Below are 14,326 nucleotides of genomic sequence, written 5' to 3' on the forward strand. Positions count from 1 at the left end.
TATTTTCTGAGTTTTCTTAAATGGAACACCCTGTATTTTTGTATTGTAATGAAATGATATTTTATAGTACTTTTTTATTTCTTAAACATTCCCTATACCTAACTGCTTTAATTTGTGGGTTATTGGTGATTCAAGCTAAACATTAATTGCACCAAAAAATACGTCAAATTTTATTAGGTTGGCCGTGAAAATACTCAATCCCAAATAATTTTTCAGAAATAAATACATATTAATCCAGACTGATCCTTAAAATTACCAATAATGGTTTAGCTATCAAAATACCTACGTAGTTAAGATTGTTGGTGCGATTAACAATTAAGCACAAGTTAAAGCAGTTAGGTATAGGGAATGCTTAAGAAATAAAAAAGTACCATAAAATATCATTTCATTACAATACTAAAATACAGGGTGTTCCATTTAAGAAAACTCAGAAAATACTCATTCCGAGTTTCGACCAACCCTGTATACTAAAATTAATAAAAAAACGTAATTATCTTTTAAAATACCCTGTATAATATTACAAAACTTCATATTTTAAGAAAGAAGACGTCGAAGAGAATCCAAAAATGTAAAAATATACAGGGTGTCCTATTTAAAAAAACGAAGTTATAAGCAACTTCCGGTAGAACCGGAAGTTGCAAAGGGATGAAAATATTTTCATTTAATAGATCATCCTTCAAAACCCCTTTATTCCAATTTTCATGATTCTGTTGCCTTTAGTTCTCGAGATATTTCTAATAGGCCCTTTATTTGCCTCACCCTGTATAGTATATAGGATAGACTTTGAATTAGGAGATTGGGCTACTCCCAAAATTTCATTAAAATCCATGCAGTAAAATGCAAATATTGTAAACTATTAATTTCCCAGAAAAATGAACTAATTTGAAATGCAAGTATGACTAATATTCTATTGATTAATGCAATAATCTATACATCTATAGTGTGTCCCCAAAATATGGCATCGAACATTTTCTCAAATGCAGGAATTAATGATGCGTAGAACCATAAAATATTTTCAAGTATACAAGGTGTTTCTAAAATATCAAAATAACGAGTAACTTTGTTATTTTTATAGAATGCCAGTATCTAGTACGATAACGATAATAGATCGGTACGATAAAGTTCTCGGGCGGCCGTTCCGTCCAGCGTTTTTATTTATTAATTAATTATAGTTAGAACAACATTAGATCAGGCACTTTTTGTAATTGTTAACATGCTAAATTAAATATTCAATAATTTTTATCCGATAAACAGCTAGCTGAAGTTCGACCTTATATGGTATCTTAGACTAATGGTAAAAAGAAGTTATTTTAATATTGGTTATAGTAAAAGAGTCCGACCCTCATTCGTTCCGCAAAACTATTATTGAACATGTGTAGCATTCATTATTAGCGTCGATAAAACATCGCTTGTTTTTTTAAGTTTATATTAAATATCGTTCTTTCGTTATCAATTCTGCAAATTGTAAATTAATTACTATCAGTCCAGTTTTTAACCAAACCAATAACAGTTCTAAAGAAAGCATGGATTGTTTTTTCAGAACCATCATCAAATGTTTCTTGATGTTAAATGTCGCTGTAAATTTCAAAAGAAGTACGGTTACAGGATAGGAAAAAGTGGCAATACTTATACAAACCTGATTTGATGGTGTTAAATATAAATTCATGCTATACTTTGTAGCTTTACTTCTTTTAGACACCGGTTTACAACCTCATTAATTAAATGTCGCTGAAAATTTCAAAAGAAGTATAGATAGAGGATAGGAAAAAGTGGTAATACTTATACACACCTCTTATGATGTAACTATAAATTAATGTTATACTTTGTTGCTTTACTTATTAGACACTGGTTTAAACAAACTCATTAATATATTTTCCAGTTTATTTGTTTTTATTTATTTATTTAAATAATAAAATCCACGAGGAAAATAAACTTCCTGTAGCTGGCTGTATACCATGAATCACAAAAATACCAAGTTTCTTGTAAAAGGTATATATTAAAATACCCTAAATAAGGGTCACAATACAAAACGTTTTCGGATTAAGGAATCCATCATCAGTGTTTAATAACCCTAAAATTAAGTATAACCTAATTAAATGAGATAAAAGTTAAAATTGACAGAGGTTTTCAAGAACAAGAGGCCATACTTACAAAATTTGCATGCCTGAGCCACCAAAATGTATTGGGTAAAAACCCTTTAAATGTAAATGATAAACCTGGATGTTACCCAGGGCAACACAGGACTCTCCCCACGTGGTTGGAACTTTTTTTGGAGAAAACCTCACATATTGTGGGTCAATTTATATATGCGTAGTTTATTGGCTGTTTCTATGTTATCTTTACCTACTGCTAATATGGCGGTGTCGTCGGCAAAAGTAGCTAAACAGTAGTTATCGAATTCGGGTAGATCACATGTATAAAGGAGATATAAGACCGGGCCCAATACGCTACCTTGGGGGACTCCGGCTTTTATTTCTTTAAGTTTAGAATAAGCATTATCTTGCTTGATTCTGAAATATCTATCAGTTAAGTACGATTTAATTATGTCTGTATGATTTTGTAAGAATAGTCTCTAATTTATGAAATAGTCCTTCATGCCAAACTCTGTCAAATGCCTGGGCAACATCTAAGAATAAAGCTGAACAAACTTTTCTTTCCTCTAGTGCATTTTCTATAATACCGGTGACTCTGTGGAGTTGGTCTACAGTTGAGTGTTTCTGCCTAAAGCCAAACTGGTGATTTGGAATTAATTTTTTGCTTACTATAATTGGTTGCAATCTTCTGAGGAGAAGTTTTTCAAATAATTTAGACATTGTGGGTAGCAGTGATATTGGTCTATAGGAAGAGGTTATATGTGGTGGTTTGTCTGGTTTTGGTATCATTACTATTTCCGCCACCTTCCACAATGAAGGAACATAATTTAATCTGATTGCAGCATTAATTAAATAGGTAATCTTGAACAATAAATTCTTAATAAAATTATGAAAAGTTCTATCTTGTTAAATTTTTTTTTCGAAGTAAAAACTATATTGACTACACTATAAGGCTTTTTCAAAAGCCCAGCTTGACCCCTTTATAGCTACATCATATTTATTCATACTTCGGCGAAGTTTTGGACACCCTCATTAATTTCTTGTGTCGTAATTAAATTAGCAAAGTCAGAGTTGATTGTTATTAGCACAACATTGTCTATCCAGTCGTTTTAATCGCCTCGCCGGACCACCGGATATCGACCACCCGGACCTCTCCGCCCTTTTCGCAACTAGTTATTGTCTTTGCATGACAAGATTACTTGTTGTGTCCATAAACGCGTTAAAATTAGCAGGAAGCTGCTGAGTGAGATACAGGTGGTGTACGGTTAGTTGTTACAAAGTAAACTGTAAGCGTGTTTGGACGGTAGTTGATTAAAATTTAGTTAAGCAAAGTAATTGTTTGGAAGAAAATGTAAACAAGAGCATGTGTTGTCCAAAATGAGATGCAACACACATACAAGGTGAGGGGTTAGTGCGAGGAAATCCAATTACTCGTTTGTCTTAAGATATACAAAAGTTTCTCTTCTTAGTTGTGGTCTACCAGGGAATTGCTGAATTATTATTAGATTTGTTCTAGCAAACAGTCAAACTAGTCAGAAACCGTCAGCAAACAGTTGGTCAGTGAGAGAAGATAATACAATCACCAGTGCTATCCCCTCTACTCGCGCTGGTCCACTATTCGCTGATGGTTTCAAACCGTTTGAAACTGATGCTAGAACAAACCTATTGCTATTAGTAGCACAGTTTTGTTATACAGTTCTAGCACAAAAACCATATTAATCAGTTCCTCAGTAAAATTCCCATTAGTAATGGTAACAAAGCAACTGAAACTATAAAAATGGTATAACGTCAAAAGTTTAGGTAAATTTAGTGGCATAGCCAAATATGTAAAATATTGTATGGTTTTATTAACCCATTAGCGCCCAGCGTCCTCGTTTGAGGACGGTTTGTTTAAGTGGGAATAAAACAATTTCTGCGTGAATATTTTGTGATTGCCTACCTCGGTGGTTTAGTAGAAGCACTACCGTAGGCAGAAGTGTATATATTGATGCTTTATTTTTATTTGACAAAATACTAGCCCAAGGCAAAAAGTACGATTTTTAAGTTTATTGAACTATATATAAAAAGGTGATAGGAGGTTTTGTATATACAAAGGTGAGTTGCAAATATTTGTATTTTTTATTAGGTTAGATCCACAACTTGCACAAAAAATACAAAAATGACTACCCAGTAAAAAAATGTTTAAAAAATTAAGAGTATTATGCGTCCTCAAATGAGGACGCTGGGCAAAATCTATTTTATGTAAAAACTCTACATTGGCATTTTTAGTAACTAATTATTTTCTTCGATTCTAGGATGGGACAAAAATATTTATTAGAGGAAATTACGAGAAAAAAACCGAACTCCAAAGTGTCCTACCAAACAATAAAAAAACCTAGAACAGAAGCCTCGAGGTGCATATGACTGGTGCTTTGACAACAACAATACAGTAAATGAGTTTCTATTGGAATCAATTATGATACGGCTTTTCTTAACAACTAAGTTCAATAATGTAGTAAAAAGAAAAAAATAATGTATAAGTTTCCCAACTATCCGCTATTTCAAATATATGGGTGGCGTGGATCACCATGACTAGTTGTAAGAAAACACCACATATCTGTAGGAGGAAAAAATGGTATTGGTGCCTTATTACACGAATGGTACATATGGCTATCGTAAATGAGTGCGTGCTATACAACATGATACATAAGGGAAAAATATATCCATCAAAGAATTTAACAGACAAGTAGCTTATTCATATCTAAAAAGTGGACATGACGTAAGAATAAGCAAAGGTCATCCATTTAGTCTTCCAAGTACATACACAAAGAAGCAATTTCTCTGAAGACATTAGATATGATAGTAAAAAACACACTGTAGCAAAACGAGATAAACAACGAAGATGTCAAAATCGAAACTGTACGTCAAAACCGCAAACATATTGTCAGAAATGTAATGTAACGCTTTTGCGTGTCGATTTGTTTTGAATAATTTTATAAAAAAATATAGGATTTATATAAACATTTTTTAACTCTTTAGTATATAATATGAATATAATTTGAAAAACTACTAAATAAACTTATTTTGCTAAACTAAATTTTATCTTTAATTTCATAGTAATTGAGCCCAGCTTCCTCAAATGAGGACAGTTGTTTTTTCAAAAATTTGAAAACAAAAAACAAAAACTTTGATAGGACATCATTTTGTACCTCAAAATATATTACGAAACAAAAAATTACAAATAAATAATTTGGGCGTTAATGGGTTAATATTTTATGCACCAACAATCTTAACTAAGTATGTGTTTTGATATCTCATCCAATATTAATAAATTAACGATCAGTCTAGATTAATATGTATTTTATTTGCCATGTATTGATGCATGTATTGAATATTTTCACGGCCACCTAATAAAATTTCACATAATTTTTGTTGTAATTAATGTTTGGCTTAAAGAATCACGAATAACTCACAAATTAAAGGACATAAGAATAAGGAATGTTTACGAAATAAAAAAGTACCATAAAATATCATTTTATTACAATACTAAAATACAGGGTGTTCCATTTAAGAAAACTTTGAATATATTCATTCCTAGTTTCGACCAACCCTTTATATTAAAATTAAACATTTCGCTATATTAATAAGTTTTGACAATAGTAGACTATATTAAAAATCGTTTGAACATAAATAGAAATTTTAATGCAAAATCACTACAATTCTACAGGATGTGAATGTTTACGCAATTAACAAAAAAACGCAATTATGTATATTGCAAAACAATATACAAAACCATAATATTACAAGACCTTATATTTTAAGAAAGAAGACGTGGCGCAGAATCCAAAAATGTAAAAATATACAGGGTTTTCCATTAGCAAAAACATAAGTTTGTGTCATCCTGTCAATACGGTTCGCCCTGTGTATTTGAAAATATTTTTAAATTATGGTCCGATCTGTGTCCCAACCTTTATAACTTGTTTTCGAATTTCTTGCGACAAACGAGTAATTGACTTCCTCGCACTAATAGCCCACCCTGTATAGTGTAAAGGAATTTAAATAAGCATCATAGATATACTTACATTAGATATACTTACGAAAATAACACTAGCCAACAAATAAACAAAAAGAAGTTGTGACTGATGTTATAATGGCTGTACCAGGGAGTTCAAAGCGTCCTGAATGCGAATTCAAACACTAAAATTTTCCACCACGTACATATTTTGAGTTATAGAATGCATCAAGTATTGCTGTTTGTTATAAAAATTCTTATATACGATATATTTATGTATACATAAGTTCAGAACTAGAAACAAAAACTATGGTAAGTCTTTTGTACACAAATTTTTTGCAATCGCTTATTTCCTTTTATACTTTGTATCACTTTCTCTCATGAGGAACCAACAGTAATCTTCCATCATTGTTGCATATCCCAATTTTCCCATAACACTATTTGGATTAACACAAACACACATTTTATCCCGCATAGTAAAAATCGAGGATAGCTCCTGGTTACGGTTCCTAAATATTACAAGTTGTACTGGCTAGTAAATTCCATTATTGTAATCTAGAACCTAAGAGTTAAGCATGTCCTTTGGACAAGTGAAGGTCTCAAATTAAATCATATAATTCGGCTTGTTGGAAGAAATCATGTGCTTTTTCGTCGCTTTCGGGAAAATAAAAGGATCATTCCTTTCTGATACATCATCGGGTTCACTTTTATTATCATACATTTCCAAATCTTCCTTCCAATTTGCCGGGGGTCCTGGAACTGGTAAATCTTCTCCATGAACAATCGATTTTATTGCTGAGGTAATATCTCGATTTCCAATTTATGTTTGCTCTTCCTTGAAAACAAAGATACTTTTGTCATGCAGAAGAGCAGAAGTAACAGTCGTTAAAATGGTTTAGAACTATGTAGGTTTAAATGAGTAGGTTTACTTAAGGATTACCTTCGGTTTATTCTTTGTTTAAATGTAAATGTGTTATTCGTAGACATTAGATATCTGTGTTGCCAAATTATACACAATTTTGAGGAAAAACGTTAATTTGATAACATCACGCTCCAATATATGTATTACAAAGGACTTTCTACAAAAATTTTAGTAAAAATCTCAAAACTTAAAAATCATAACTTATTTTGTTTGAAAAAATCATAACTCAAAAATCTTACGTGTTAGGAACTTTTTACCATCATAATCATATTCAGAGGGCAAACATTAACAAAATACAGCATTTTGCAATCGAGTCTCAACTTTGTTGTAAACTAGTGTAATGAGACAGGAGACTCTAAGAAAGACTTTAGTAATGTAAATTCTCGAATATTTTTGTTCTGTTGACGCCTTCCGACTTCTAACCGCCATTTTTCTCTGTTTAACCATAGACCTGGAGGGATTTCTCTTTCCTCTAGTTCTTTTTCAATTCCCTCCCTCCAGCTTCTTCTCGGACTTCTTCTCGGAACCAAAATTTGTTTAGGGAGCCTGTCATCTGTTATTCTCTGTACATTCTCTTATGAGAGATTATAAAGGTAAAACTACTTGTTAACAATATGTACTGCCTTGCTTGTTTCATTTCAAAGAACTAGTCACTGACGATAAACTCCAAAGGAGCTTGGTGGTAATTGTAAGGCCGTGCTCTCACCAAAAGCAAGCAGCGACCGAAACGCAATTGCAAAGCAACAGCAACGCCACTCGGTGGTTTTAAATGCACGTGCTTCCACCTACTAAAAGGCAACTCTGCTGCAACGCAACCAGTTGCTTATTAGTTGCTGGCAGCGCTGCATACCGCGTAGCTGTCGCCAGTTGCGGTCCACAGTTGTCAAGAATAGCTTAGTCCTGCCAGACGAGACAGCAAGGACGTTAAATTCTGTTGCTCTCGTCGAAAAAAGCGACTTCATAACTGGTCGCCGCTTGCGTTTGGTGAGAATATGGCCTAAAATATAAATTACCATCTCTAAGACTTTGGAACAACAACAGATAGTACAACTCTTATGTGATTAAAGTCGAATCTAACATAGGGAGGAGCTATCTAACAATCAAACAGTTCACATTATTTTATAAATATACCTACTATTTCCCAGGTTTCTAAGTCACGATACAGTTGCTACATAGTCAACTAAAGTTGCTACGTAAAACTAGTCACGTTACATTTGCTACATAGTCAACTAAGAGTCGGACAGGATTTTAGGATAAAGTCCGCTCACCAACGCAACTGCTACGAGGCGTAAAACGAATTGACTCACAACTGATCGCAATTCAACTGGCATGTCAGTCGCAATACAACAGTTGCATGGATATTTTATGAATGTTGGAACGGATTCATCATCACGCAGCCAAATTTGTTCACTGTCGGACATAAGCCTCCTCAAGATGTCTCCACCCTTCTCTATCCTGCGCAGCTGCAATCCAGTTTTGTCGCTATTCTTTTAATGTCGTCGGTCCATCTGGTAGGTGGTCTTCCACGACTTCGCTTGTCTGCCCTTGGCCGCCACTCTAAAATCTTCATTGTCCATCTGTTGTCTCTCATTTCCACTTCAACTTCGTAATGTTGAAGTTTTCAAAATGAGTTTTCGCTCTTCAGCCAGTGAATCGACACATACTGCATATTAACTTACGATTTTTTTATATCTCCCAACGCAATGGCAGATACAGAAAACCAATCATCAGCTGCTTCGGCTACGTCGGCTTCTGGTACGCCACAAACATCTTCACCATCCAAAAAGGAAAAGAAGGCAAAAAATCCATCCTAACAAATCCATCAAAACCTTCCCATCCGCCAACATCTGAAATGGTGAACAATGCTATCAAAGGTCTCAAAGAAAGAGGTGGTTCTTCTCTTCAAGCTATCAAGAAATATATCGCTGCAAATTACAAGGTAGATGCGGAAAAAGTTGCTCCGTTCATCAAAAAATATTTAAAAGCTGCAGTTGCTACTGGATCGTTGGTGCAGACAAAAGGAAAAGGAGCGTCAGGATCTTTCAAGTTAGCGTCGACCTCCTCGTCGTCTTCTGGATCTGCCAAGCCTAGTTCAGGAGAAAAAAAGAAAGCTGGAGGAGCAGCTAAACCGAAGAAAACTGCCGCCGCTACCAAACGTTCTGCTACCGGTGAAAAGGCAAAATCTGTAAAGAAAGTGACTAAGGCTAAAAAAGCCGCATCAAAGGCAGAGAAAAAGCCAGCCAAGGCGAAAAAAGTTGAAAAGAAGTCAGCACCTAAAACTGCGTCATCATCCGTAGTTCCAACTTCCGCATAGGTTAAAGCAAAAACACCAACCAAGGCGAAGAAGTCAAATAAAGGAAGTCCAACGAAAACACCAAAGGCACCCAAGCCGAAAACAGCCAAGGCTGCAGCAAGTTCACCAAAAGCTAGAAAGGCTGCTCCTAAGAAGAAGAAGTAATGGGACTAATGAATATCTTCGACTTATTAAAAACAAGTTGAGCGAAAACTCAACATTTTATGATGTCTTCCTCTCCAGTTCTTCGCCGTAACTCGTCATTTCGTATTCTGTCTCTCAAAGTTAGCCCAATCATGGATCTTTTCATTTTTCGTTGTGCTACTTGTAATTTTCATATTGATGTCATAGACAATGACAGTGTTTCATCTCCATAAGTGAGCACCGGAAGTACGCACTGGTTAAATACTTTCCTTTTTAGCTTTATTGGAGTGTTTTTCTTGAACACGTCTCTTAGTTTGCCATACGCTGCCCATCATAAAGCTATTCTTCTAGATAATTCGCATGTTTGGTTGTCTCTACTTATTTATATTTCGTGTTCCAGATAGATGTAGTTGTCAACCGTTTCGATATGGCAGTTTTCTAGTTTAATTGGTCCGCTAAGTACTAAATTGGTCATCATTTTAGTTTTCCCAAAGTTTATTTCCAACCCTACTTTTTGGGAAACTCGTTGTAGTTCGGCGTAGGTGGTTCAGCCTTTCGCCATCGACATTCAAACCTCTGAACGGATTATTTTGTAGTTATCACGACTATTTTAAAATACTATTATAACAGAACAAGACTTCTGTGTTAAATTAGTAGACACAGTTAAACCACGTGTAGATGTGTACAACTACAATCTAACGGAATATTCTCGCAAAGATGTAGTAAAAAAGCATGGATGGAAATAGGGAATGTTTAAAACGTTTTATTAGATCATCAGCTGAACTGCTCGACATCTTGAACGCAGCTGAAAGAAAAACGATGCGGCTGTGGACGGAGGGCTATAATTGGGTAATAAACAAATAAATTGGCCACAAAAGAACTTTTAGCAATACTGGTAACTTATGTAGAAAACACAAGTTACTAACTTAATCGAATCCCGATAAGCAAGAACAATTTTAAAGAGTTACTGCTTTTTGTAAAACACAATAACATGGAAATAGCTTCCTTGATCTCAAAAATACATGTTTCTTTACAAGAAGCCTTGGTCTCTAGCATGTTTTTTGCTGGTGGCGTCAAAGAACTAGTCACTCACTAACTCCAAAGGACGATGATGGTAATTGTAAGGCAGTGTTCTCCACTAAGGATACTGTAATGCCAAAAGCCACCAACGACAGCAACACAATTTCAACGCAACACAACAGTAACGCAACTCAGCGCTAATCATGCTTTCACCTACTAAACTGCAACTCATCTGCAATGCAACCAATTGCTCATTGGTTGCTAGCAGCGGTGCATATCGCGTTGCGGTCGCCGGCTGCTCTTGGTGAGGACACAGCCTAAATTATAAATTGCCATCTCTAAGACTTTGGAACAAAAACAGATAGTACATCTCTTATTTGATTAAAGTCGAGTTTAAATAGGCATCAGCTATCTAACAATCAAACAGTTCATTTTTTATGTTATAAAGACGATCTTTTCCAGGTTTCTAAACTAGGTAATGAATAAATTCATAATTAATGAAACATCTGTACATTTCTTGAAAGATAGTAAGTATAGTAAAAAGCACATCTACCGGAAGTGCAAATAAACAGACAAGGTTCAACGCGAAAAGAAGAAGACGGTATTAGCATAGTAGTACTATTCAACATTCAGCATTGATCATGAGATCGGAGTCATTATTTTGGGCAGTTAATCTAATAATATTATCGAACGGAGACAGTAGCAGTAATTGTCACCAAAATAACAAACGAGGAAGTGGCTCAAGCGCTTCAAAAAATAAAGAAAGGAAAAGCGGTAGGACCAGACGATATTCCTGGGGAAGTATGGAGAGCATTGGGAGAGACAGGAACAAGGTGGTTAGCAGGTTTGTTTAATAGAATTATGGAAGTTGGACAAATGCCAGAAGAATGGAGAAGCAGTATACTAGTACCTGTCTACAAAAACAAGGGAGATATGTACAAACTACACGCTGGACTGTTTCATCTTCCAGAGTTTCTCGCATTACCTCTTCAGAATAAATGTTAAATAATAGAGGTCTATTTCCATTTCTTCAGATGTTTCTTTTTCAATTCTTACTATTGCTCGCTGATTGTAATAGAGGTGTGTTATTAGTCTTAAATCTCTTTCATCTAGGTTTTTAGTTTTTAGAATTTCCATGAGTCGATCATGTTTTACTTTATCAAACGCTTTATTTTAGTCTATAAAACAGACGTAAAGAGGACGGTTAACATCCAAGCATCTCTGTCAGCACGTTGAAGGAGAATAATGCCTCTTTGGTACTCATACCATTGAGGAACCCATATTGAGTAAGTGTCACTAATATCCAGGTGTTGATCTAAAAAACAAAATTAATTCTTAAACTGTCTATCATTACCTTAGTTCTACTCAAAATTCTTTGGATTTGGATTTTAGATAAATTGACGGGTTGTGAAGTGTATATTGTAGATTCCCCCATGTATATTCATTTTTTTTTCATACAGAACAAGTAAAAACTTCGTTTGTTCAATGGTATAAAAAGTTTATTGAAAAACTATTAAAAAGTCATCCAAAAGGATTCGCAAAACGTTTTCGATCTAGATCAGATCATCTTCAGTGCCTAGAACGAAGTATTTCCACGTTAGAATGAATGCAAAAGGTTAAAATTATGACTAGTTAAAGAAAAATATGGATAATACTTACGTTCTGCTTAGTAGATGAAACAAGTAACCTTATAAAATAGGTGACATCGAGAAATATGATTTACATGTTGAAAATCTGATGTTAGTAGCGACTCTAAGTCGATGTTAAAAGATAAATTTGTTGAGTGCTCAAACGGCAACATGATTCACTGCTCGATAAGAACCTGTGGTTTTTGCCAGTTCAATGGACACAGACCAACAAGAGTGTAAGAGATGACAATCTATTTATCAGACAGAAGTGACATGACAAGACAGGTAGTCAATTTTTTGGTTATGAATTTAAAAATAGTGTAGTTTATGAATTTAAATTATTAGTTAAGTTGAATGGATGTTAATAATTGTATTAAAGTGGAATTTAAATTATAATAAATTAGATTCTATTGTAAAAGTCTAAAAGGCAACTCTCTGTTACAGAAAGAACTGTTATTATTGTTATGTTAATAACAGTGTTATTCATAGTAAAGTCAATGACGTCATTGATGACAGTTTAAAAAAGAAGACGAAAGTTTAATTTAGTTTGAAATAAAAAGAGAAATGAAAAATACTTAAATGTAAACAACTTATATACGGAAAAAATATAAGATACATAGTAATGTTGTAAAGATGAAAAGAGTAATGTTTTTGCCTTTTCATCTTTACAACATTACTTTGTATCTTATATTTTTTCCGTCTATAAGTTGTTTACATTTAAGTATTTTTCATTTCTCTTTTTATTTCAAACTAAATTAAACTTTCGTCTTCTTTTTTAAAATGTCATCAGTGACGTCATTGACTTTACTATGAATAACACTTTTATTAACATAACAATAATAACAGTTCTTTTTGTAACAGAGAGTTGCTTTTTGGACCTTTACAATAGAATCTAATTTATTATAATTTAAATTCCACTTTAATACAGTTATTGACATCCATTCAGCTTAACTAATAATTTAAATTCATAAACTTAACTATTTTTAAATTCATAACCAAAAATTGACTACCTGTCTTGCCATGTATGTCACTTCTATCCGATAAATAGATTGTCATCTCCTATACTCTTGTTGGTCTGGGTCTGTGTCCATTTAAGTGGCAAGAACCACACGTTTTTATCGAGCAGTGAATCATGTTGCCCTTTGAGCACTCTTAACAAATTTATCTTTTAACATCGACTTAAAGAGTCGCTGCTAACATCAGATTTTCAACATGTAAATCATATTTCTCGATGTCACTTATTTTATAAGGTTGCTAGTTCTATCTACTAAGCAGAACGTAAGTATTATCCACATTTTTCTTTAACTAGTCATAATTTTAACCTTTTGCATTCATTCTAACGTCGAAATACTTCGTTCTAGGCACTGAAGATGATCTGATCTAGATCGAAAACGTTTTGCGAATCCTTTTGGATGACTTTTTAATAGTTTTTCAATAAACTTTTTATACCATTGCACAAACGAAGTTTTTACTTGTTCGGTATGATTTTTAATTATGGTATACAGCCAACTACTGGGATTTTCCCATTGATTTTATTCATTTTTTTTGTTCAGTTTACCTCGTAAACTGTAGAAGGCTCTGATTCAGTTGTCACCAGAATTTTTCTTTTCAGCGTAAGACATTTTTAGTTCTTCTGTTTTTTATACATTCCTCCGTACTTTATTTTAACTTTGAAACGATTACTAATTTAAAGCATTCTAAGTTGTACAGGTGGAAAAACACGAGAGAAATATTTTCTCGAAAACTATGCAGCCAATTTCTTCTGAGACACAGAATAACATAAATCATCATCATTATAATGAGAATTGTGTTATCAAGCTGCAACCGTCTTATAAAACGACCATGGTAATGGTCATTTGCACACGAAAAGTAGTGAAGCCTGCGTTTCTAGAGAACGAACATTTTATTATAACGCGCTATTTACATCGTAACTTATAATCCATACAATAACTTCAATTCATTTATTATCTTTGTCCCCGTGGGAACACGGCTGCATTTTGCATTTCTTTCCGCTAGTGAGTGTGTGCTGGCTACTGGAATCTTATAATTTTCTTGTATTCATTAACATTCCGATGGCATATATTAATAGTAATTTAGTAAGGACGGGATTTTTGTGTATTTTTTTCGATAAACTTGTGGCATCTTAATGCTTTTAAGCGTTACGTTTTATGCACTGATATACTGTTATGTTATGTTTATAGTAAAATAAGCAATTTAATAGTCCGATAAAAGTTA

At 33.8% G+C, this 14,326-nt stretch overlaps 1 pseudogene; it reads left to right on the plus strand.

The window, feature by feature from the left end:
* The first annotated feature begins 8,641 nt into the window (after nt 1-8,641).
* On the plus strand, nt 8,642-9,494 carry LOC126882414 (histone H1-like; annotated as a pseudogene).
* The last annotated feature ends 4,832 nt before the right edge of the window (nt 9,495-14,326 follow it).

Source organism: Diabrotica virgifera, chromosome 3, assembly GCF_917563875.1.
Source record: "Diabrotica virgifera virgifera chromosome 3, PGI_DIABVI_V3a".
NCBI lineage: Eukaryota > Metazoa > Arthropoda > Insecta > Coleoptera > Chrysomelidae > Diabrotica > Diabrotica virgifera.